Source organism: Oncorhynchus masou, unplaced genomic scaffold (assembly GCF_036934945.1).
Source record: "Oncorhynchus masou masou isolate Uvic2021 unplaced genomic scaffold, UVic_Omas_1.1 unplaced_scaffold_2015, whole genome shotgun sequence".
NCBI lineage: Eukaryota > Metazoa > Chordata > Actinopteri > Salmoniformes > Salmonidae > Oncorhynchus > Oncorhynchus masou.
Genome location: NW_027008504.1, coordinates 3006 through 30000, shown reverse-complemented (window position 1 = coordinate 30000; position 26995 = coordinate 3006). Strand labels below are relative to the sequence as shown.

The window sequence follows — 26995 nt, the reverse complement described above, 5'->3', positions numbered from 1 at the left end:
TCTTTGGGATGTCTGGTGTGAACTGCTCTTTGGGATGTCTGGTGTGAACTGCTCTTTGGGATGTCTGGTGTGAACTGCTCTTGGGATGTCTGGTGTGAACTGCTCTTGGGATGTCTGGTGTGAACTGCTCTTTGGGATGTCTGGTGTGAACTTCTCTTTGGGATGTCTGGTGTGAACTGCTCTTTGGGATGTCTGGTGTGAACTGCTCTTTGGGATGTTTGGTGTGAACGGCTCTTTGGGATGTCTGGTGTGAACTGCTCTTTGGGATGTCTGGTGTGAACTGCTCTTTGGGATGTCTGGTGTGAACTGCTCTTTGGGATGTTTGGTGTGAACGGCTCTTTGGGATGTCTGGTGTGAACTGCTCTTTGGGATGTCTGGTGTGAACTGCTCTTTGGGATGTCTGGTGTGAACTGCTCTTTGGGATGTCTGGTGTGAACTGCTCTTTAGACTGTCTGGTGTGAACTGCTCTTTAGAATGTCTGGTGTGAACTGCTCTTTAGAATGTCTGGTGTGAACTGCTCTTTGGGATGTCTGGTGTGAACTGCTCTTGGGATGTCTGGTGTGAACTGCTCTTTGGGATGTTTGGTGTGAACTGCTCTTTGGGATGTCTGGTGTGAACTGCTCTTTGGGATGTCTGGTGTGAACTTCTCTTTGGGATGTCTGGTGTGAACTGCTCTTTGGGATGTCTGGTGTGAACTGCTCTTGGGATGTCTGGTGTGAACTGCTCTTTGGGATGTTTGGTGTGAACTGCTCTTTGGGATGTCTGGTGTGAACTGCTCTTGGGATGTCTGGTGTGAACTGCTCTTTGGGATGTCTGGTGTGAACTTCTCTCTTGAGGTCATGCACAGCATCTCTATCGGGTTGAGGTCAGGACTGACTGGGCCACTCCAAAAGGAATCATTTATTCTGTTCAAGCCATTCTGTTGTTGATTTACTTCTATCTTTTGGGTCATTGTCCTGTTTTTATTTTTATTTATTTTTATTTTACCTTTATTTTACTAGGCAAGTCGGTTAAGAACAACTTCTTATTTTCAATGACGGCCTAGGAACAGTGGGTTAACTGCCTGTTCAGGGGAAGAACGACATATCACCCAACTGTTGCATCACCCAACTTCTGTTGAGCTTCAATTGGTGGACAGATAGCCGAACAATCTCCTGCAAAATGTCTTGATAAACTTGGGAATTCTTTGTTTTTCGTTGATGATAGCAGTCTGTCCAGGCCCTGAGGCAGCAATGCAGCTCCAAACCATGATGCTCCCTCCACCAGACTTTACAGTTGGGATGAGGTTTTGATGTTGGTGTGCTGGGCCTTTTCTTCTCCACACATAGTGTTGTGTTCCTTCCAAACAACTCAACTGTAGTTTAAAGTATCCACAGAATATTCTCCCAGAAGCGCTGTGGAACATCCAGGTGCACTTTTTCAAACTTCAGACGTGCAGCAATGTGTTGTTTTTTTTTTTGGACAGCAGTGTCTTCTTCCGTGTTGTCCTCCCATGAACACCATTCTTGATTCGTGTTTTACGTATCGTAGACTCGTCAACAGAGATGTTAGCATGTTCTAGAGATTTCTGTGAGTCTTTAGCGAACACTCTAGGATTTTTCTTAACCTCGTTAAGCATTCTGCTCTGTGCTCTTGCAGTCATCTTTGCAAAACGGAGAGTAGCAACAGTGCTGCACTTTCTCCATTTATAGACAATTTGTGTGTGTGTGTGTGTGTGTGTGTGTGTGTGTGTGTGTGTGTGTGTGAACTTCCTCCATTTATAGACAATTTGTCTTATCGCTTCTTAATTTTAGGTCTTCTGAGATCTCTTCTGTTCGAGACATGGTTCACATCAGGCAATGCTTCTTGTGAATAGCAAACAAAGATGTTGTGGGTGTTTTTTATAGGGCAGGGCAGCTCTAACCAAACATCTCCAATCTCGTCTCATTGATTGCGACTCCAGGTTACCTGACTCAAATTAGCTTTTGGAGAAGTCATTAGCCTCGGGGGTTCGCATACTTTTTACAACCTACACTGTGAACGTTAAAATGATGTACTCAAAATAGACAAGACAAATATAAAAATGGGAGTGTTATTAGTTTTAAGTGTGTTTGTCTGTTGTTGTGATGAAGATCAGATCAAACTTTATGATCAATTTATGCAGAAATCCAGATAATTCCAAGGGGTTCACATACTTTTTTTTGCCACTGTGTGTGTGTGTGTGTGTGTGTGTGTGTGTGTGTGTGTTTTAATTGAGCATATACTATTATCGCTCATTATTTGTATTATTATTTACAGTCTTTGTTGCTCATCTTTACCACAGGTGCCAATCTTTTTGTACCCGGCTATATCTGTTCTGTGTTCCTATGGGTGACGTACCATATTATATAGTGTATATTACTCCTGTGTGACTCATGTCAGCTGTGCTGCTATTGGTGTTTCCACAAAACAGTTCTAGAGGATAATGTAATGGCAATTATGAATTAGTTTTAAACCTCATTCTTGTTGTTCTTTATTTTATTTGTTTGCGCTAAACAACAGTTTGGGGAAAGGTCTAAAGAATAAACTTGAACAACTAATTTTAATCTCTGTTAAATATTTCATGTTTTTACGTCTTTCAATATTTATGGTGAAATGTTGCTACATGTTTTAAATGATATTACTTAATGTGATGAGAGAGAGACTGAGTGTCAATTATGCATAGAGTCGATTTCCAGTTATGTTTTCATTCTAGTCTATATCAAATCAAATTTATTTATATAGCCCTTCGTACATCAGCTGATATCTTAAAGTGCTGTACAGAAACCCAGCCTAAAACCCCAATCAGCAAGCAATGCAGGTGTAGAAGCACGGTGGCTAGGAAAAACTCCCTAGAAAGGCCAAAACCTATACACATCATCCTCTATACACATCATCCTCTATAGTCTATACACATCATCCTCTATAGTCTATACACATCATCCTCTATAGTCTATACACATCATCCTCTATAGTCTATAAACATCATCCACTCTAGTCTATACACATCATCCACTCTAGTCTATACACATCATCCACTCTAGTCTATACACATCATCCTCTATACACATCATCCTCTGTACACATCATCCTCTATAGTCTATGCACATCATCCACTCTAGTCTATACACATCATCCACTCTAGTCTATACACATCATCCTCAATACACATCATCCTCTGTACACATCATCCTCTATAGTCTATACACATCATCCACTCTAGTCTATACACATCATCCTCTCTAGTCTGTACACATCATCCACTCTAGTCTGTACACATCATCCACTCTAGTCTATACACATCATACTCAATACACATCATCCTCTCTTCACATCATCCTCTCTAGTCTGTACACATCATCCTCTGTAGTCTATTCACATCATCCTCTAAAGTCTATACACATCATCTTCTATAGTCTGTACACATCATCCTCTATAGTCTGTACACATCCTCTGTAGTCTATACACATCATCCTCTATAGTCTATACACATCATCCTCTATTCACATCACCCTCTATAGTCTATACACATCATCCTCTATTCACATCACCCTCTATAGTCTATACACATCATCCACTCTAGTCTATACACATCATCCACTCTAGTCTATACACATCATCCTCTATTCAAATCATCATCTGCAGTCTATACACATCATCCTCTATTCACATCACCCTCTATAGTCTATACACATCATCCTCTATTCACATCACCCTCTATAGTCTATACACATCATCCTCTATTCACATCATCCTCTATAGTCTATACACATCATCCACTCTAGTCTATACACATCATCCACTCTAGTCTATACACATCATCCTCTATTCAAATCATCATCTGCAGTCTATACACATCATCCTCTATTCACATCACCCTCTATAGTCTATACACATCATCCTCTATTCACATCACCCTCTATAGTCTATACACATCATCCTCTATACACATCATCCTCTATAGTTTATTCACATCATCCTCGACAGTCTAAACACATCATCCTCTATAGTCTATACACATCATCCTCTATAGTCTATTCACATTATCCTCTATAGTCTATACACATCATCCTCTATGCACATCATCCTTTATAGTCTATACACATCATCCTCTATTCACATCATCCTCTATAGTCTATACACATCATCCTCTATTCACATCATCCTCTATAGTCTATACACATCATCCTCTATTCACATCATCCTCTATAGTCTATACACATCATCCTCTATAGTCTATTCACATCATCCTCTATAGTCCATACACATCATCCTCTATAGTCTATTCACATCATCCTCTATAGTCTATACACATCATCCTCTGTACACATCATCCTCTATAGTCTATTCACATCATCCTCTATAGTCTATACACATCATCCTCTATAGTCTATACACATCATCCTCTATCCACATCACCCTCTATAGTCTATACACATCATCCTCTATAGTCTATTCACATCATCCTCTATAGTCTATACACATCATCCTCTACGCACATCATCCTTTATAGTCTATACACACCATCCTCTATTCACATCATCCTCTATAGTCTATACACATCATCCTCTATTCACATCATCCTCTATAGTCTATACACATCATCCTCCGTATGTTTCAGTGTGTGGCACGGATGGTGGAATGGTCTATTGACATGCACACTGACAAGAGTACAGAGATGCACAGATACATGACACAACATAGCAGCAGGAGAAATGACGTCAATGCAAAGGCAATGCCGCCTTCACAGCAACTGGGAACATGGAAATCTCCGACTTCAGTGCGTTCAAGACAACTTGGGAACTCTGAGAGAGAGAGAGAGAAAATGAGCTCTGACTGGGATAATCATTTTTGAATTTTCATCTAACTCGGAACACCATGTCGGGGAAACTCCGGGAATCTTTCTAGATCTCCGACTTGACTTGATAATTTTATCTCGCCCCCCCCCCCGGTTCTCAGTTTGTCTTGAATGCGTCGTACTAATGGCTGGCCTGCAGCAGAGCAGCTGAGGGTCTTTCTCTGATATTAATGCATTTCTCATCTTATTAGTTTGGCAGACAAGAGAGAGAGAGCGAGAGACCATCCATCCCCTGTTCCCTAATCCATCCACACATCCACTCTCACAGAAAGGGAGAGTGTTTGGAGGGAGGGAAAGAGCGAGAGAGGGGGGAGAGAGAAGAGAGCCCATGCTTGGCAGGGAGAGAGAGGGGGAGAGAGAAGAGAGCCCATGCTTGGCAGGGAGAGAGAGAGAGAGAGAGAGGGGGAGAGAGAGAAGAGAGCCCATGCTTGGCAGGGAGAGAGAGAGGGGGAGAGAGAGAAGAGAGCCCATGCTTGGCAGGGAGAGAGAGAGAGAGTGTGTGTGTGTGCTTGGCAGGGAGAGAGAGAGAGAGAGGGGGGAGAGAGAGAAGAGAGCCCATGCTTGGCAGGGAGAGAGAGAGAGAGAGAGAGAGTGTGTGTGCTTGGCAGGGAGAGAGAGAGTGCCCGGTAGGGAGAGGGAGAGCGTGCTTGGCAGGGAGAGAGAGAGAGTGTGTGTGGATGGCAGGGAGAGAGAAAGAGAGTGCCCGGTAGGGAGAGAGAGAGCGTGCTTGGCAGGGAAAGAGAGAGAGAGAGAGTGTGTGTGGATGGCACTGAGAGAGAGAGAGAGAGAGAGTGCCCGGTAGGGAGAGCGTGCTTGGCAGGGAGAGAGAGAGACAGACATAGAAGAGTGCTAGCAGCAGTTCAGCGCTTCTGAATGTGAACACAACCTAGATGAAAGAAGAGGAAGATTCCTACTGACAATAATCTGCTGGATGATTCTCTCAACTGAGCTGAGCGCTGGATGTTCTGACTGCTGTATGGATGAATCACCTGTTTCTTCTTATTAAGGCTATTTCTCAGGCATCGCTGGAGATGCCCTTTTATGTGCATTGAGCTGGAGACAGAGCGCCGAAAACAGAAGGCACGGGGAGAGAGAGAGGGACATCCAACTGAGTAGACCCCCCCCTCCTCTTCAATTTACCCACCCACCTACCCTGAGTCTTTACATCAGAACATTCTTCTCTCACCCTTTCCTGTCTCTCTCTCTCTCTCTCTCTCTCTCTCTCTCTCTCTCTCTGTGCCTTTCTGCACAACGGCATAACAGTCTATTTACTGAGGGTGAAAAGGAGGGATTCTACCACCCAACAGTCCTCAACCATGGGAGATAAAGGCACAAGGTAAGCAGGAAATATCATGTGTGTTTTTCCACGTTGCTGTGGAGGGTGGAGATGATAGCAGCTATGATTGCTGTATTCTGATACTACATACAGTATGGCGGTTTCTCTTCCATCTGTGTTATCTGCTGTAGGATCCCCATGCTGTGTCCCTTTTGTTATTTCATCTGTGTGTGTGTGTGTGTGTGTGTGTGTGTGTGTGTGTGTGTGTGTGTGTGTGTGTGTGTGTGTGTGTGTTTGTGTGTGCACGCACTTGTGTGTGTTGCTGCGTATGTTCAACTTGTGTTCGTGTTAGAGAGAACTATCATTTGCCCAGTAAATGTAATGTCAAAGGTAGTTAGTTATCTGTTGTGTTTCTGAGTCACCAGCATTGTAAATCGCTGCCCAGCTAGCAGTCTCAACAGCATCTCTCTCCCCAGCCTCTCTCCTCTCTCTATCCAGCATCTCTCCTCTCTCTACCCAGCCTCACTCCTCTCTCTACCCAGCCTCTCTCCTCTCTCTACCCAGCCTCTCTCCTCTCGCTACCCAGCCTCTCTCCTCTCGCTACCCAGCCTCTCTCCTCCCGCTACCCAGCCTCTCTCCTCTCTCTACCCAGCCTCTCTCCTCTCGCTACCCAGCCTCTCTCCTCTCGCTACGCAGCCTCTCTCCTCTCTCTACCCAGCCTCTCCTCTCTCTACCCAGCCTCTCTCCTCTCGCTACCCAGCCTCTCTCCTCTCTCTACCCAGCCTCTCTCCTCTCTCTACCCAGCCTCTCCTCTCTCTCCCCAGCCTCTCTCCTCTCTCTATCCAGCATCTCTCCTCTCTCTACCCAGCCTCACTCCTCTCTCTACCCAGCCTCTCTCCTCTCGCTACCCAGCCTCTCTCCTCTCGCTACCCAGCCTCTCTCCTCCCGCTACCCAGCCTCTCTCCTCCCTCTACCCAGCCTCTCTCCTCTCTCTACCCAGCCTCTCTCCTCTCTCTACCCAGCCTCTCTCCTCTCTCTACCCAGCCTCTCCTCTCTCTACCCAGCCTCTCTCCTCTCTCTATCCAGCCCTTCTCCTCTCTCTATCCAGCCCTTCTCCTCTCTCTATCCAGCCTCACTCCTCTCTCTATCTAGCCTCTCTCCTCTCTCTACCCAGCCTCTCTCCTCTCTCTTTCCTCTCTCTACCCAGACTCTCTCCTCTCTCTACCCAGCCTCACTCCTCTCGCTACCCAGGCTCTCTCCTCTCTCTACCCAACCTCTCTCCCTCTCTCTACCCAGCCTCTCTCCTCTCTCTACCCAGCCTTTCTCCTCTCTCCATCCACCCTCTCTCCTCTCTCTATCCAGTCTCAACAGCCTTTCTCTATCTAGTCTCTCTCCTCTCTCTACCTAGCCTTTCTCCTCTATCTAGCCTCTCTCCTCTCTCTTTCCTCTCTCTACCCAGCCTCTCTCCTCTCTCTTTCCTCCCTCTACCCAGCCTCACTCCTCTCGCTACCCAGCCTCTTTCCTCTCGCTACCCAGCCTCTCTCCTCTCGCTACCCAGCCTGTCTCCTCTCGCTACCCAGCCTCTCTCCTCCCGCTACCCAGCCTCTCTCCTCTCGCTACCCAGCCTCTCTCCTCTCGCTACCCAGCCTCTTTCCTCTCGCTACCCAGCCTCTCCTCTCTCTACCCAGCCTCTTTCCTCTCGCTACCCAGCCTCTTTCCTCTCGCTACCCAGCCTCTCTCCTCTCTCTACCCAGCCTCTTTCCTCTCGCTACCCAGCCTCTTTCCTCTCGCTACCCAGCCTCTCTCCTCTCTCTACCCAGCCTCTTTCCTCTCGCTACCCAGCCTCTTTCCTCTCGCTACCCAGCCTCTCTCCTCCCGCTACCCAGCCTCTTTCCTCTCGCTACCCAGCCTCTTTCCTCTCGCTACCCAGCCTCTCTCCTCTTGCTACCCAGCCTGACTCCTCTCGCTACCCAACCTCAGACCTCTTTTTCTGGGGAAGCTGCTGAGGGGGACAGGGTTACCTGCCATCCAGCCCCAACAATCCCAGAGGAGCTGAGGTCTACAGCATAGGCACCCCCAACCACCTGATTAATTTCAGAGGAAGTGAGAGATTGATTTTGGGGTGTGCGGATTGTGCTTCCTGTCCATTGTTACATCATACCATGGAGAAGATCGCTCTAATGGAAGAGGATGTGGTACGCTACTGTCAAGAGATGTCAATCACAAGTACTGGTTTCACATCCCCACATGAACTGAGTTAGATAAATCCACTACGTGACCAAAGTATGTGGACACCTGCTCGTCGAACATCTCATTCCAAAATCATAGCCATTAATATGGAGTTGGTCCCCCCCCTTTGCTGCTATAACAGCCTCCACTCTTCTAGGAAGGCTTTCCACTAGATGTTGGAATATTGCTGCTATAACAGCCTCCACTCTTCTGGGAAGGCTTTCCACTAGATGTTGGAACATTGCTGCCATAACAGCCTCCACTCTTCTGGGAAGGCTATCCACTAGATGTTGTAACATTGCTGCTATAACAGCCTCCACTCTTCTGGGAAGGCTTTCCACTAGATGTTGGAACATTGCTGCTATAACAGCCTCCACTCTTCTGGGAAGGCTTTCCACTAGATGTTGGAACATTGCTGCCATAACAGCCTCCACTCTTCTGGGAAGGCTATCCACTAGATGTTGTAACATTGCTGCTATAACAGCCTCCACTCTTCTGGGAAGGCTTTCCACTAGATGTTGGAACATTGCTGCTATAACAGCCTCCACTCTTCTGGGAAGGCTTTCCACTAGATGATGGAATGTTGCTGCTACAACAGCCTCCACTCTTCTGGGAAGGCTTTCCACTAGATGTTGGAACATTGCTGCTATAACAGCCTCCACTCTTCTGGGAAGGCTTTCCACTAGATGTTGTAACATTGCTGCTATAACAGCCTCCACTCTTCTGGGAAGGCTTTCCACTAGATGTTGGAACATTGCTGCTATAACAGCCTCCACTCTTCTGGGAAGGCATTCCACTAGATGTTGGAACATTGCTGCTATAACAGCCTCCACTCTTCTGGGAAGGCTTTCCAACAGATGTTGGAACATTGCTGCTATAACAGCCTCCACTCTTCTGGGAAGGCTTTCCACTAGATGTTGGAACATTGCTGCTATAACAGCCTCCACTCTTCTGGGAAGGCTTTCCACTAGATGTTGTAACATTGCTGCTATAACAGCCTCCACTCTTCTGGGAAGGCTTTCCACTAGATGTTGGAACATTGCTGCTATAACAGCCTCCACTCTTCTGGGAAGGCTTTCCACTAGATGCTGTAACATTGCTGCTATAACATTCTCCACTCTTCTGGGAAGGCTTTCCACTAGATGTTGGAACATTGCTGCTATAACAGCCTCCACTCTTCTGGGAAGGCTTTCCACTAGATGATGGAATGTTGCTGCTACAACAGCCTCCACTCTTCTGGGAAGGCTTTCCACTAGATGTAGGAACATTGCTGCTATAACAGCCTCCACTCTTCTGGGAAGGCTTTCCACTAGATGATGGAATGTTGCTGCTACAACAGCCTCCACTCTTCTGGGAAGGCTTTCCACTAGATGATGGAACGTTGCTGTGGAGACTTTCTTCCATTCAGACACGAGCATTAATGAGGTCGGGCACTGATGTTGGATGATTAGGTCTGGTTCACAGTCGGCGTCCCAATTCATCCCAAAGGTGTTCGATGGGGTTGAGGTCAGGGCTCTGTACAGGCCAGTGAAGTTCTTCAACACCGATCTCGACCAACCATTTCTGTATGGACCTCGCTTTGTGCACGGGGGCATTGTCATGCTGAAACAGGAAAGGGCCTTCCCCACACAGTTGCCACAAAGTTGTAAGCACCGAATCATATAGAATGTCACTGTATGCTGTAGCGCTTAGGATTCCCTTCACTAGAACTAAAGGGGTCCGAACCATGAAAAACTGCCCCAGACCATTATTCCTCCTCCACCAAACTTTACACTTGGCACTATGCAGTCGGACAGGTAGCGTTCTCATGGCATACGGAAAACCCAAATTTGTTTGTCAGACTGCCAGATGGTGAAGCGTGATTAATCACTACAGAGAACACATTTCCACTGCTCCAGAGTCCAATGGCGACAAGCTTTACACCAAATCTACCCGAAGCTTGGCATTGCGCTTGGTGATCTTAGGCTTGTGTGCGGCTGACTGAGACTGGGGCTGACTGAGACTGGGGCTGACTGAGACTGGGGCTGACTGACTGAGACTGGGGCTGACTGGGACTGGGACTGACTGACTGAGACTGGGGCTGACTGAGACTGGGGCTGACTGAGACTGGGGCTGACTGACTGAGACTGGGGCTGACTGGGACTGGGACTGACTGACTGAGACTGGGGCTGACTGAGACTGGGGCTGACTGAGACTGGGGCTGACTGAGACTGACAGAGACTGGGGCTGGTTGGGGCTGACTGAGACTGGAGCTGGTTGGGGCTGACTGAGACTGGAGCTGGTTGGGGCTGACTGAGACTGGTTGGGGCTGACTGAGACTGGTTGGGGCTGACTGAGACTGGGACTGACTGAGGCTGGGACTGACTGAGGCTGGGGCTGACTGAGGCTGGTTGGGGCTGACTGAGACTGGTTGGGGCTGACTGAGACTGGTTGGGGCTGACTGAGACTGGTTGGGGCTGACTGAGACTGGTTGGGGCTGACTGAGACTGGTTGGGGCTGACTGAGACTGGTTGGGGCTGACTGAGACTGGGACTGACTGAGGCTGGGACTGACTGAGACTGGGACTGACTGAGACTGGGACTGACTGAGACTGGGACTGACTGAGGCTGGGACTGACTGAGACTGGGACTGACTGAGGCTGGGACTGACTGAGACTGGGACTGGTTGGGACTGGGACTGACTGAGGCTGGGACTGACTGAGACTGGGACTGACTGAGGCTGGGACTGACTGAGGCTGGGACTGACTGAGGCTGGGGCTGACTGAGGCTGGGACTGACTGAGACTGGGACTGGTTGGGACTGGGACTGACTGAGACTGGGACTGACTGAGACTGGGACTGACTGAGGCTGGGACTGACTGAGACTGGGACTGGTTGGGACTGGGACTGACTGAGACTGGGACTGGTTGGGACTGGGACTGACTGAGACTGGGACTGACTGAGGCTGGGACTGACTGAGACTGGGACTGACTGAGACTGGGACTGACTGAGACTGGGACTGACTGAGACTGGGGCTGACTGAGACTGGGGCTGACTGAGACTGGGACTGACTGAGGCTGGGACTGACTGAGGCTGGGACTGACTGAGGCTGGGACTGACTGAGGCTGGGACTGACTGAGACTGGGACTGACTGAGGCTGGGACTGACTGAGACTGGGACTGACTGAGACTGGGACTGACTGAGACTGGGACTGACTGAGGCTGGGACTGACTGAGACTGGGACTGACTGAGGCTGGGACTGACTGAGACTGGGACTGACTGAGGCTGGGACTGACTGAGGCTGGGACTGACTGAGGCTGGGACTGACTGAGACTGGGACTGACTGAGGCTGGGACTGACTGAGGCTGGGACTGACTGAGACTGGGACTGACTGAGACTGGGACTGACTGAGACTGGGACTGACTGAGGCTGGGACTGACTGAGGCTGGGACTGACTGAGACTGGGACTGGTTGGGACTGGGACTGACTGAGACTGGGACTGACTGAGACTGGGACTGACTGAGACTGGGACTGACTGAGGCTGGGACTGACTGAGACTGGGACTGGTTGGGACTGGGACTGACTGAGGCTGGGACTGACTGAGACTGGGACTGACTGAGACTGGGACTGACTGAGACTGGGGCTGACTGAGACTGGGACTGACTGAGGCTGGGACTGACTGAGACTGGGACTGACTGAGGCTGGGACTGACTGAGGCTGGGGCTGACTGAGACTGGGACTGACTGAGACTGGGACTGACTGAGACTGGGGCTGACTGAGACTGGGACTGACTGAGGCTGGGGCTGACTGAGACTGGGACTGACTGAGACTGGGACTGACTGAGACTGGGGCTGACTGAGACTGGGACTGACTGAGACTGGGACTGACTGAGACTGGGGCTGACTGAGACTGGGACTGACTGAGGCTGGGGCTGACTGAGGCTGGGACTGACTGAGACTGGGACTGACTGAGACTGGGACTGACTGAGACTGGGGCTGACTGAGACTGGTTGGGGTTGGGTTGGGGCCTGGGGCTGCCCTAACACATTCTGCACTAACCTAAAAAAAAACAGACTGTCCTAACCCTGACCAGACCTGGGTTCAAATACTATTTAGGGTATTTCAATTAGACTGTCCTAACCCTGACCAGACCTGGGTTCAAATACTATTTAGGGTATTTCAATTAGACTGTCCTAACCCTGACCAGACCTGGGTTCAAATACTATTTAGGGTATTTCAATTAGACTGTCCTAACCCTGACCAGACCTGGGTTCAAATACTATTTAGGTTATTTCAATTAGACTGTCCTACCCCTGACCAGACCTGGGTTCAAATACTATTTAGGGTATTTCAATTAGACTGTCCTAACCCTGACCAGACCTGGGTTCAAATACTCTTTAGGGTATTTCAATGACTTTCAAATAAATTTGAAAGAAAAACCCATACATTTAACCCAGGTATTTAACCCATACATTTAACCCAGGTATTTAACCCAGGTATTTAACTTATGGATTTAACCCATACATTTAACCTGGGTATTTAACCCATGAATTTAACCTATACATTTAACCCATTATTTAACCCGGGTATATAACCCATACATTTAACCCGGGTATTTAACCCATACATTTAACCTGGGTATTTAACCCATACATTTAACCCTGGTATTTAAACCATACATTTAACCCAGGTATTTAACCCATACATTTAACCCATGTGTTTAACCCATACATTTAACCCAGGTATTTAACCCATACATTTAACCCATGTATTTAACCCATACATTTAACCCAGGTATTTAACCCATACATTTAACCCATACATTTAACCCAGGTATTTAACCCATACATTTAAACCATACATTTAAACCATACATTTAACCCAGGTATTTAACTTATGGATTTAACCCATACATTTACCCTGGGTATTTAACCCATGAATTTAACCTATACATTTAACCCATGTATTTAACCCTGGTATTTAACCTGGGTATTTAACCCATACATTTAACCCAGGTATGTAACCCAGGTATTTAACCCAGGTATTTAGCCCTGGTATTTAACCCGGGTATTTAACCCATACATTTAACCCAGGTATTTAACCCGGGTATTTAACCCATACATTTAACCCAGGTATTTAACCCATACATTTAACCCGGGTATTTAACCCATACATTTAACCCTGGTATTTAAACCATACATTTAACCCAGTTATTTAACCCATGTATTTAACCCATACATTTAACCCAGGTATTTAACCCATACATTTAACCCAGGTATTTAACCCATACATTTAACCCATATATTTAACCCAGGTATTTAACCCATACATTTAACCCAGGTATTTAACCCAGGTATTTAACTTATGGATTTAAACCATACATTTAACCTGGGTATTTAACCCATGAATTTAACCTATACATTTAACCCATGTATTTAACCCTGGTATTTAACCTGGGTATTTAACCCATACATTTAACCCAGGTATTTAGCCCTGGTATTTAACCTGGGTATTTAACCCATACATTTAACCCAGGTATTTAACCTGGGTATTTAACCCATACATTTAACCCAGGTATTTAACCCGGGTATTTAACCCAGGTATTTAACCCGGGTATTTAACCCATACATTTAACCAATTAATTTAACCAAGGTATTTAACCAATTAATTTAACCCAGGCATTTAACCCAGGCATTTAACCAAGGTATTTAACCAAGGTATTTAACCAATTAATTTAACCCAGGTATTTAACCCAGGCATTTAACCAAGGTATTTAACCCAGGTATTTAGCCCAGGTATTTAACCCAGGCATTTAAGCCAGGAATTTAACCAAGGTATTTAACCCAGGAATTTAACCAAGATATTTAACCCATAAAATTAACCTAGGTATTTAACCCATGCATTTAACCCAGGCATTTAACCCATGCATTTAACCCAGGTATTTAACCCATGAATTTAACCAAGGTATTTAACCCATGCATATAACCACGGTATGTAACTAGGTATTTAACCCATACATTTAACCCAGGCATTTAACCCAGGAATTTAACCAAGGTATTTAACCCATGCATTTAACCCATGCATTAACCCAGGTATTTAACCCATGCATATAACCAAGGTATTTAACCCAGGCATTTAACTAGGTGTTTAACCCATATATTTAACCCATGCATATAACTAGGTATTTAACCCATGTATTTAACCAAGGTATTTAACCCAGGAATTTAACCAAGGTATTTAACCCATAAAATTAACCCGGGTATTTAACCCAGGAATTTAACCAAGGTATTTAACCCATAAAATTAACCCGGGCATTTAACCCAGGTATTTAACCCAGGTATTTAACCCATACATTTAACCTGGGTATATACCCATACATTTAACCCAGGTAGTTAACCCAGGCATTTAACCAAGGTGTTTAACCCATGCATATAACTAGGTATTTAACCAAGGTATTTGAAAATAGTATTTGAATAACAAATACCCATGTATTTGAACCCAGGTCGGACCTATACTGACAAACCACGGCAGTGAACCTTGACCTTGATGTTGAGCTGATCCCATGTGACTTGTCATGTGGCAACAGAAATTAGCAGGTTGACAGAGACCCCCAAATACCCTATTCACTCACACACACACACACACACACACACACACACACACACACGTGTGTGTGTGCGTGTGAGAGAGCGAGAGAGATTTGCGTGAGCGTTTACACAACTTTTTCTGAAAAAAAATGAAATCACAGGGATCATTACTTCACTCACTGCCAACGGCGATCAATGTTTATTCACCTATTTACTTACCACTATATCACTGGGGTGTGTGTGTGTGTGTGTGTGTGTGTGTGTGTGTGTGTGTGTGTGTGTGTGTGTGTGTGTGTGTGTGTGTGTGTGTGTGTGTGTGTGTGTGTCTTGGCTAGGGATTTGTCTTGGCTAGGGATGAGTGGGAAGCTGGGGGAGAGTGTACAGTATATTGACTTAAATGGCTCCTTGTTAAGAGCTCTTGATTCATTTATGGATTGGGGCTGAAAGCATCTGACATACCGGGAACTGCTCGGGGAATCCACGCTGTCCCCTACAGAAGGATCGTCTCTGGCCATTCACAATAAATTGGCCTTCTGTTTCCCATGTGTCTCATTGCGTCAAGCCCTGCTGGAGAAGGGTTGCTGGGTGAAGTGTAGGGGCTTTTCCAACGTACACAGCTTATGATGGGCTTTACCTCCAAACTTCAAAACATAACTTTGAAACTGTTCATGGCTATCTACTAGCTAGCTGTCTGTCTGTGTTCATGGATATCTACTAGCTAGCTGTCTGTCTGTGTTTATGGCTATCTACTAGCTAGCTGTCTGTCTGTCTGTGTTTATGGATATCTACTAGCTAGTTGTCTGTCTCTGTTTATGGATATCAACTAGCTAGCTGTCTGTCTCTGTTCATGGCTATCTACTAGCTAGCTGTCTGTCTCTGTTCATGGCTATCTACTAGCTAGCTGTCTGTCTCTGTTCATGGATATCTACTAGCTAGTTGTCTGTCTCTGTTTATGGATATCTACTAGCTAGCTGTCTGTCTCTGTTCATGGCTATCTACTAGCTAGCTGTCTGTCTCTGTTTATGGATATCTACTAGCTAGCTGTCTGTCTCTGTTCATGGATATCTACTAGCTAGTTGTCTGTCTCTGTTTATGGATATCTACTAGCTAGCTGTCTGTCTCTGTTCATGGATATCTACTAGCTAGCTGTCTGTCTCTGTTTATGGATATCTACTAGCTAGCTGTCTGTCTCTGTTCATGGCTATCTACTAGCTAGCTGTCTGTCTCTGTTTATGGCTATCTACTAGCTAGTTGTCTGTCTCTGTTTGTGTTCATGGCTATCTACTAGCTAGCTGTCTGTCTCTGTTTATGGATATCTACTAGCTAGCTGTCTGTCTCTCTGTTTGTGTTCATGGATATCTACTAGCTAGCTGTCTGTCTCTCTGTTTGTGTTCATGGATATCTACTAGCTCGTTGTCTGTCTCTGTTTATGGATATCTACTAGCTAGTTGTCTGTCTCTCTGTTTGTGTTCATGGATAGATACTAGCTAGCTGTCTGTCTCTCTGCTCATAGATACTAGCTAGCTGTCTGTCTCTCTGCGCATAGATAGATACTAGCTAGCTGTCTGTCTCTCTGCTCATAGAGAGATACTAGCTGTCTGTTTCTCTGCTCATAGATAGATACTAGCTAGCTGTCTGACTCTGCGCATAGATAGATACTAGCTAGCTGTCTGTCTCTATGCGCATAGATAGATACTAGCTAGCTGTCTGTCTCTCTGCCCATAGATAGTTACTAGCTAGCTGTCTGTCTCTCTGCTCATAGATAGACACTAGCTAGCTGTCTGTCTCTCTGCGCATATATAGATACTAGCTAGCTGTCTGTCTCTCTGCTCATAGATAGATACTAGCTAGCTGTCTGTCTCTCTGCTCATAGATAGATACTAGCTAGCTGTCTGTCTCTCTGCACATAGATAGATACTAGCTAGCTCTCTGTCTCTCTGCACATAGATAGATACTAGCTAGCTGTCTGTCTCTCTGCTCATAGATAGATACTAGCTAGCTGTCTCTCTGTTTTCATAGATAGATACTAGCTAGCTGTCTGTCTCTATGCGCATAGATAGATACGAGCTAGCTGTCTGTCTCTCTGCTCATAGATACTAGCTAGCTGTCTGTCTCTCTGCCCATAGATAGATACTAGCTAGCTTTCTGTCTCTGCTCATAGAAAGATACTAGCTAGCTGTCTCTCTGTTTTCATAGATAGATACTAGCTAGCCGTCTGTCTCTCTGCTCATAGATAGATACTAGCTAGCTTTCTGTCTCTCTGCCTCTGAGCTCTTCATTGATCCTGTTAGCCATCATCGTGGACACTGACATGCATTTGGGGGAAAAGTGAAAGCTTGTTTGCATCTTCCTACTGAAGGCAGCGATGTCTGTCGTGGCCTGTGTGTTAATCAGGGAGAGACTGTCATCCCTCCTTCCCCTATCCACTCCCCCTCTCTATCTTCCTCCCCCTCTCTCTCACTCTAGTCTTCCACTTATCTGCCTCCCAACCCCTGCTCTGCCTTCCTGGACTCCTGTCTCTGTCTCTCTCTCTCTTCCTCCCTCTCTCTCTACTCTTCCACTTATCTGCCTCCCAACCCCTGCTCTGCCTTCCTAGGCCTCTCTCTCTCTCTCTCTCTCTCTCTCTCTCTCTCTCTCTCTCTCTCTCTCTCTCTCTCTCAATTTCAATTTCAATTTCAATTTCAATTGAGTTTCAGCAGGCTATGTTGCCAATAGAGAATGATTGATTGATAGGGTCTAGAAAGCAGACCGGAGCAGCAGGAGATGATTGATTGATAGGGTCTAGAAAGCAAATAGAAAAATCTGCATTTGATCGCAGACAGAGAGGCAGAGGCGCCGGAGAGGATGGCAGACGTTTTACGGGCTCCTAACAAACTGTGCTATTTTGTGTGTTTTCTCGCATTGTTTGAAACTTATGTTGCTGCTATCGTCTCTTATGACCAAAAATAACTTCTGGATATCAGAACAGCGATTACTCACCTCGTACTGGACAAAGATTGTTTCTTTAATGAGTCCGACGTGAATTATTTTCTGCTTCTCCATGACCAGGCCCAAATCCCTGTGATTTGCGTGAAGAAAAGATGGAAATACAGGGGGCAGAGTTCAGGGTGCCTTGTGAGAATTCGTCGGCAAGTGGGTAACCCACCTCTACCATCCGTTCTATTGGCCAATCACTGGAGAATAAACTGGATGATCTCCGTTCGAGTCTATCCGACCAACGGGACATTAAAAACTCTTATATCTTATGTTTCACCGAGTCGTGATTGAACGATGACATGGATAATATACAGTCGGCTGGGTTTTCCGTGCATCGGCAGGACAGAACAGCTACGTCTGGTAAGACGAGGGGTGGTGGTGTGTATCTATTTGTCAATACCGGCTGGTGCGCAATTTCTAATATTAAAGAAGGCTCGAGGTATTGCTCACCTGAGGTAGAGAACCTAATGATAGGCTGTAGACCACACTATTTATTTACCAAGAGAGTTCTCATCTATATTTTTCGTAGCCGTCTATTTACCACCACAAACCGATGCTGGCACTAAGACCGCTCTCAACCAGCTGTATAAGGCCACTCAACGAGCTGTATAAGGCAACAAGCAAACAAGAAAACGCTCATCAAGAAGCGGCGCCCCCAGTGGCCGGGGACTTTAATGCAGGCAAACTTAAATCCGTGTCACCTCATTTCTACCAGCATGTCACATGTGCAACCAGAGGGAAAAAAACTCTAGACCACCTTTACTCCACACACAGAGATGCATTCAACGCTCTCCCTCGCTCTCCATTTGGAAAATCTGACCATAATTCTATCCTCCTGATTCCTGCTTACAAGCAAAAACTCAACCAGGAAGTACCAGTGACTCACTCAATAAGGAAGTGGTCAGATAATGCAGATGCTACGCTGCAGGACTTTTTTGCTTTTTGCTAGCACAGACTGGAATATGTTCCAGTATCCATCCAATGGCCTTGATGAAATGGCCACCCAAATTATTTACATTGACACCCCCCCCCCTTTGTTTTTACACTGCTGCTACTCACTGTTTATTATCTATAGTTACTGTCCAGAGTAGAGGACCAGCCCCTATTTCCTCTTGTTACTGTCCAGAGTAGAGGACCAACCCCTACTTCCTCTAGTTACTGTCCAGAGTAGAGGACCAGCCCCTACTTCCTCTTGTTACTGTCCAGAGTAGAGGACCAACCCCTACTTCCTCTTGTTACTGTCCAGAGCACTGTAGTGGACCAGCCCCTACTTCCTCTTGGTACTGTCCAGAGCAGAGTAGAGGACCAGCCCCTACTTCCTCTTGTTACTGTCCAGAGTAGAGGACCAGGGGCTGGAGGGAGAGAGGGAGGACAGAGAGGGGGAGGGAAGAAAGCGCGGGAAAAACGTGAGGGAGGCAAGGGGGAATGAGAACAGGGAAGATACAGGAGGGAGGATAGGGAGGGAAGACAGGAAGGGAGGATACGGAGGGAGGACAGGGAGGATACGGAGGGAGGACAGAGAGGCAGGGAGGGAAGGACGATACGAGGGAGGACAGGGAGGTACAGTAATTGCATTGGACACCATTTAACAGTCTGGATAGGAGAGTGCCATCAGTGCTGAGTAAACTGAGTAAGTGACCGACCTGGATCCAAATACTATTTGTTATCTTTCAAACACTTGAACTGCGTTTGATTAAGCTTGACTGGAGCAATGAAACCAATAGAATATAGCCAAAAGTGTCATGGTGTCTCCCGTCCTGGTTGTACAGTATTAGAAGCCTCAGAGAGTCAGTGTTGTGCTATAGGCCTGCTGAGTATGGAATGCTGTTTGGGTCAACAACGATTAAAAAAAAGATATTTGTCAAATAACACAATTTGATGCGTCAAATGAGCTTTTTGACCAATCAGGACCTGAATATGACTGCATGTCACCCTGATAATTTGACACGTTCATTCATTCTTTACAGAGTTATTCCATATGGATTACACTATAATACTTAGACACATGGATTCCTAAATCATTGCTAAAAAATATTTAAAATTATTGCAGTTTCTGGTCATTGTTTTCAGTCTGGTTGCATTGGTGCTTGGTACCAAGCTAAAGCTAATTACAGTAGCTACCCCACACTGTCCCCAGAAGTTGCTAATAACATCAGTATCAAAGATACATTTGTGAGTGACTTCCCAACGTAGCAGGGAAACAGCCTACCTCCAGTTTCCAAACTGTCATCAACGTTGACAAAATGCTTGATTTATTATTCTGTACTTTGACTCGTTAGGATGAATCAGGTGTAACTGCTTGGTATGTGGCTGGCTAAAGACCATCCTTTCTCCTCTGGGATGGTTGCATGTCTGGAACAATGTTGGACTACCTCGATAACATTTTTTGTTGATCCCGCTAGTTCTATCCTGATCTTATTTCAAATGCTCACACGGACGTTTTTCCCGTTTGGTCTAACAAATCATGTCGTATTTACCAACTTCGGTGTTGTAAACACTTCACGTGGGTGTGTGTGATGTGTTGTTGATGTTGCAGATTAGTATTATTTTGTACTTAGTTCATGCTTCAACTAGTGCTGTTATGCTGAGCTCAGAGAGTCAGTGTGTTGTACTAGAGCCATGCTGCTCTGATGTTAACACAGGGACGATCTAGAATGGAACATGTAAATAATGGGCTTGGCAACATTCTGATGTTATCTAAGGTTATTATAGTTTAGTGATTTTCTATTCATTTTTTATTTCTATTTGTTTTTTTTTGGGTGGATGGGAGGGTTTCAGTTAGTTTTCAGACTTGATTTACTACATATGTAGGATCTTAAATTAATCTTAATTTGATTTTAGATTTTTTTTTAGCTGAGAATTTTCCTGCATTAGCAGGAAATGCAAACTTGTAGTGTATTTGACTTTTAGTGTATTTGTAATTTCCACTTTTCACTTTCAAACTTGATTTACACTAATGAAAAACGTATCAACCATTACAATGTCCATTATTTATAATCCACATAATAATTCACATTTCCTGACGCGTTGCAGGATTATTTTGCTGCTGTAGCAAACTGGCTCAAATATGTGGTTTCAATTTGAAAAAAATATATATATTATATTTTGTTTTTATATGATTTAGTGTTAGTGACAGAAAGTAGCCTTATACCTGGTAGGTTAGGAGACATTTATGTGTTGTAGGCCTATAGCAGAGGTACTCCAGTACATGGTAGGTTAGGAGACATGTATGTGTTGTAGGCCTATAGCAGAGGTACTCCAGTACATGGTAGGTTAGGAGACATTTATGTGTTGTAGGCCTATAGCAGAGGTACTCCAGTACATGGTAGGTTAGGAGACATTTATGTGTTGTAGGCCTATAGCAGAGGTACTCCAGTACATGGTAGGTTAGGAGACATTTATGTGTTGTAGGCCTATAGCAGAGGTACTCCAGTACATGGTAGGTTAGGAGACATTTATGTGTTGTAGGCCTATAGCAGAGGTACTCCAGTACTATGTGACATTTTTATTTATTTATTTATTTCGCCTTTATTTAACCTGTTAGGCTAGTTGAGAACAAGTTCTCATTTGCAACTACGACCTGGCCAAGATAAAGCGTAGCAATTCGACACATACAACAACAACAAAAACAGAGTTACACATGGAATAAACAAAACATACAGTCAACAATATGGTCCAGTCGCACACATTTCCTAGGTGGCAAAGGTCCAGATGGATATTGTCATTTATCAGCGTAGTTGCGACCCCAAACCTGTTCCAACTGTTCACGCCCTTTTTGTCGACGGAGAGAAAAATGTTTTAAGCTCATCTTCTGTAATTCTACACATTTTTTCAAGTCTCATTTTATGTCTGTTCATAATACCAGGAGTCGTTTCCTGACGGATTGCAAAAATAAAATTAACATCTCTAATTAATTAATAATATCATTAATAATATCACACCTTTGTCTTTAATTCTTTTGTGGGTGCAGTTCAGATGAACTTTGAGGTTGGTTGGGTTTTTCATCTCTGTTCCTTACACTTCTGACACAATTCAACATACTGAGCAAACATATTTAAAAAAATAAAAACAAATACACAGGCTGGTTTATTCAGAAATCAAATTACAGAGATTATTATAAACATCAAGGGCTTGTTTGGAATTAACCAATTTGAAAGATTGTTTATATAACTTTACCTCATTTTAGAAGACAATAAACAGGGGTATTTTTCCATAAACATTTGTGAATGAAATATAATAATGAAATATGTTCATATGTTTTTTATTAAACATTGCAACCATTTTAACTTGATGGTACCATTAATTGGATCAAAGTCAATTGCATTTTCAGACCACCTTCCTCAATATACTTCACAATATCCCCTTTTCTTAAATAATGATTATTTTTTTAAACGAAATTGTCATTGATTAACACTGATTAACTTGTCAGGCATACTGTAGCTAATGACTCATCTGGATTAGTTAGTCTTGGTAGACTCTCCATTTTAGTAAGTGGAATGTGTCCAAAAATGCATGACTCCCTTTGTAGCCATCTTTTGAGAATAGTTTGACTCTTCTGTCAATTATTCTATATAAATTGGACTTTTCCCAAAATGTTAAATCCTTTGTAATTACAATATCTAAATATTATGACTTAATCTTTAACTGGTATATAATGAACAGTAATCAAAGGGTGATCATGAATAGCCATTAATTCACTTTTTTTCATATTTACATTTAAACCAGAATGTTTAAAATGCTGGCATCTGTGCTGTGTTCTTAAGGAATAGAGTAGTGTCACCTGCTAATTGACTGATAGCCAATTAACAGTAATGGTGAACTGGGACATCCTTGACGAATTCCTCTCTTCACGCTAAACCTTTTAGGTGTTCCATGCTGAAGAGATACTGAACTAGTATTACCATCATATGACATTCAAGTCACCTTTACACATTTCATTCAAAAACTAAATTTTGCAGTGTTCAATGTACTCAAAATAATCCCACACGTGGCATTGCCTTTTTGCGACCGACCACTGCTGGTGTCGGGTTTGCTGCCGCCATTGTTCACTCCTATGGTCCTATCAGGTTTCAGACCCAAGCATTTACCCACCAGAATCAGAAGCTCGAAAACCCCATTAGAAAAAAAAGAAACATACTTTTTTATTTCAGATAGTTTCTCCAATTGTACTATAATAACCTTGGTGTGATCCAGTATGGCACATCATTATATAACCTACAATCTAAGACTGGAGGCCAATATGCAACTAGTACAGTCTAAAGACTGACCAAATATGGACCTGGTACAGTCTGACTGGCCAAATATGGACCTGGTACAGTCTGACTGACCAAATATGGACCTGGTACAGTCTGACTGACCAAATATGGACCTGGTACAGTCTGACTGGACAAATTTGGAACTGGTACAGTCTGACTGACCAAATATGGACCTGGTACAGTCTGACTGGACAAATATGGAACTGGTACTGTCTGATTGGCCAAATATGGAACTGGTACAGTCTGACTGGTCAAATATGGACCTGGTACAGTCTGATTGGTCAAATATGGACCTGGTACAGTCTGACTGGCCAAATATGGACCTGGTACAGTCTGACTGGACAAATATGGACCTGGTACAGTCTGACTGACCAAATATGGACCTGGTACAGTCTGACTGGACAAATATGGAACTGGTACAGTCTGATTGGCCAAATATGGACCTGGTACAGTCTGATTGGCCAAATATGGAACTGGTACTGTCTGATTGGCCAAATATGGCCACATCAAGATATTCTGTTGGTTTGAATGGTCATTGTTGCATCTAGTTTGGTTTCGTTGTTTATTTGAATGAAGAAACTGATTGAGAAATGATATCAACTCCTAAATCTCTCTCTCTCCCCCTCTCTCTCTCTCTCTCTCCCCCTTGTCTCTCTCTCTCCCCCCCTCTCTCTCTCCCCCTTGTCTCTCTCTCCCTCCCCTCTCTCTCTCCCCCTTGTCTCTCTCTCCCCCATCTCTCTCTCTCCCCCTTCTCTCTCCCCCCCGTCTCTCTCTCTCTCTCCCCCCTTGTCTCTCCATCTCCCCCTCTCTCTCTCCCCCTTGTCTCTCTCTCTCCCTCCCTCTCCCCCCTTCTCTCTCTCCCCCATCTCTCTCTCCCCCTCTCTCTCTCCCCCCGTCTCTCTCCCCCCCCCTTCTCTCTCCCCCGTCTCTCTCTCTCTCTCTCCCCCCTTGTCTCTCTCTCCCCCTTGTCTCTCTCTCTCCCCATTGTCTCTCTCCCCCTCTCTCTCTCCCCCTTGTCTCTCTCTCCCCCCATCTCTCCCCCCTTCTCTCTCCCTCCGTCTCTCTCTCTCTCTCTCCTCCCCTTGTCTCTCTCTCTCTCCCCCCCTTGTCTCTCTCTCTCTCTCCCCTTTCTATCTATCTCTCTCTGTCTCTCTGTGTCATTTGTCAGGGTATTCAAAAAAGCAAGTCCCAATGGAAAGGTGAGTTATACTTTGTGTTATTAATAATTACACAATGAGCAACATTCCTCTACTAAGACATGTCTTAGACAATCCAGAAGGAATCAACTAACCTCCATTAAAGTGTTTTTCATCAACGGTGTAACCAGTCGTACGTCATAATACTTTTCAAAGGTTTCATTTAGCTGGCGATAGCAGCAATAATAACTACCTATCTGATAGTTATTATAGCTGCTATCTCCAGCTATCAGATAGGTAGTTATTATAGCTGCTATCTCCAGCTACCAGAAAGGTAGTTATTATAGCTGCTATCTCCAGCTACCAGAAAGGTAGTTATTATAGCTGCTATCTCCAGCTATCAGATAGGTAGTTATTATAGCTGCTATCTCCAGCTATCAGATAGGTAGTTATTATAGCTGCTATCTCCAGCTATCAGATAGGTAGTTTATAGCTATCCAGCTATCAGATAGGTAGTCATTATAGCTGCTATCTCCAGCTATCAGATAGGTAGTCATTATAGCTGCTATCTCCAGCTACCAGATAGGTAGTTATTATAGCTGCTATTTCCAGCTACCAGATAGGTAGTTATTATAGCTGCTATCTCCAGCTACCAGATAGGTAGTCATTATAGCTGCTATCTCCAGCTATCAGATAGGTAGTTATTATAGGTGCTATCTCCAGCTATCAGATAGGTAGTCATTATAGCTGCTATCTCCAGCTACCAGATAGGTAGTTATTATAGCTGCTATCTCCAGCTACCAGATAGGTAGTCATTATAGCTGCTATCTCCAGCTACCAGATAGGTAGTCATTATAGCTGCTATCTCCAGCTACCAGATAGGTAGTCATTATAGCTGCTATCTCCAGCTACCAGATAGGTAGTTATTATAGCTGCTATTTCCAGCTACCAGATAGGTAGTCATTATAGCTGCTATCTCCAGCTACCAGATAGGTAGTCATTATAGCTGCTATCTCCAGCTACCAGATAGGTAGTCATTATAGCTGCTATCTCCAGCTATCAGATAGGTAGTCATTATAGCTGGAGCTAGCTATCTCCAGCTACAGATAGGTAGATTATAGCTGCTATCTCCAGCTACCAGATGTCTTATTATAGCTGCTATTTCCAGCTGATAGCATTATAGCTGCTATCTCCAGCTACGATGCATTATAGCTGCTATCTGCTACCAGATAGGTAGTCATTATAGCTGCTGGCTGCTATCTCCAGGTAACTGGAGCTAGGGTTAGGGTCAATAGGACTCTGTTGATTCTCCTGTCTGGGCCGTGCTGGCTAGGCGATGCTGGCTGGGTGGTGCTGGCTGGGTCATGCAGACTGGGCTGTGCTGGCTGGGTCATGCAGACTGGGCTGTGCTGGCTGGGTCATGCAGACTGGGCTGTGCTGGCTGGGTCATGCAGACTGGGCTGTGCTGGCTGGGTCATGCAGACTGGGATGTGCTGGCTGGGTCATGCAGACTGGGCGGGGCTGGCTGGGCGGGGCTGGCTGGGCGGGGGCGGGGCTGGCTGGGCGGGGCTGGTTGGGCGGCGCTGGCTGGGTCATGCCTGTGTCTCCTTGTATAGTAGTCTGTAGGTCACAGCAGAGTAGATGGCTAGTTGTCTGGAGCTGACTCAGCTCCTGCTCTCTTTAGCAAGCTGGTCGTGTCAGGATTCTACACAGGGTTCCACACATGGTTCTACTCAGGGTTCTCCACAGTGTTCTAAACAGGGTTATACACAGGGTTGTCCACAGGGTTCTTAATATAGTTCTCCACAGGGTTCTAAACAGGGTTCCACACAGGGTTCTAAACAGGGTTCCACACAGGGTTCTAAACATGGTTTTAATCGGGGTTCTACTCAGGGTTCTAAACAGGGTTCTACTCAGGGTCTAAACAGGGTTCTAAGCAGAGTTCTCCTGGTCAACCACAGGATGAACAGGGGATATTGGGGACAGACATAGTTGATGTTCGTAGAGAGAAATACTTACAGAAGCCTGAAGATACTTCCTCTTTATGAAATCAGTTATTCATCAATATTCATCAATATTAATCAATATTCATCAATATTCATCAATATTCATCAATATTTACACAGTTGAGACAATTGTAACATATACACTTTCTTGTGTTTGTATATTTAAATTATTACTTTTTTTGAAGGGTATGTGATATTTTAGTCCAAAAAATATATAAATATATATGATATTTGACTTTTTAGAACCGTGAAATCTGGTACTTAAACTCATTATCTCATAACACTATTGTCTGAAAGCCACTGTTGTCATCCGCAGCTCACAGTGTACCTGGGGAAGAGGGACTTTGTGGACCACGTTGACCTGGTGGAACCCGTAGGTAAGACAACCTGAACCATAACCTCTAGTTAACACAACCCTAACCATAACCTCTAGTTAACACAACCTGAACCATAACCTCCTCTAGGTAACATAACCCTAACCATAACCTCTAGTTAACACAACCCTAACCATAACCTCCTCTAGTTAACACAACCCTAACCATAACCTTCTCTAGTTAACACAATCCTAACCATAACCTCCTCTAGGTAACATAACCCTAACCATAACCTCCTCTAGGTAACATAACTCTAACCATAACCTCGAGTTAACACAACCCTAACCATAACCTTCTCTAGTTAACACAACCCTAACCATAACCT

General features: G+C 44.8%; 1 long non-coding RNA gene across 1 annotated transcript; it reads left to right on the top strand.

Annotated features, from left to right (window-relative positions):
• Positions 1-6008: 6008 nt before the first annotated feature.
• LOC135532769 (uncharacterized) lies at positions 6009-26673 on the top strand. Its single transcript, XR_010454389.1, has 3 exons — positions 6009-6191; positions 24323-24353; positions 26613-26673. It is a non-coding gene; the product is annotated as an uncharacterized LOC135532769 (long non-coding RNA).
• Positions 26674-26995: the final 322 nt, after the last annotated feature.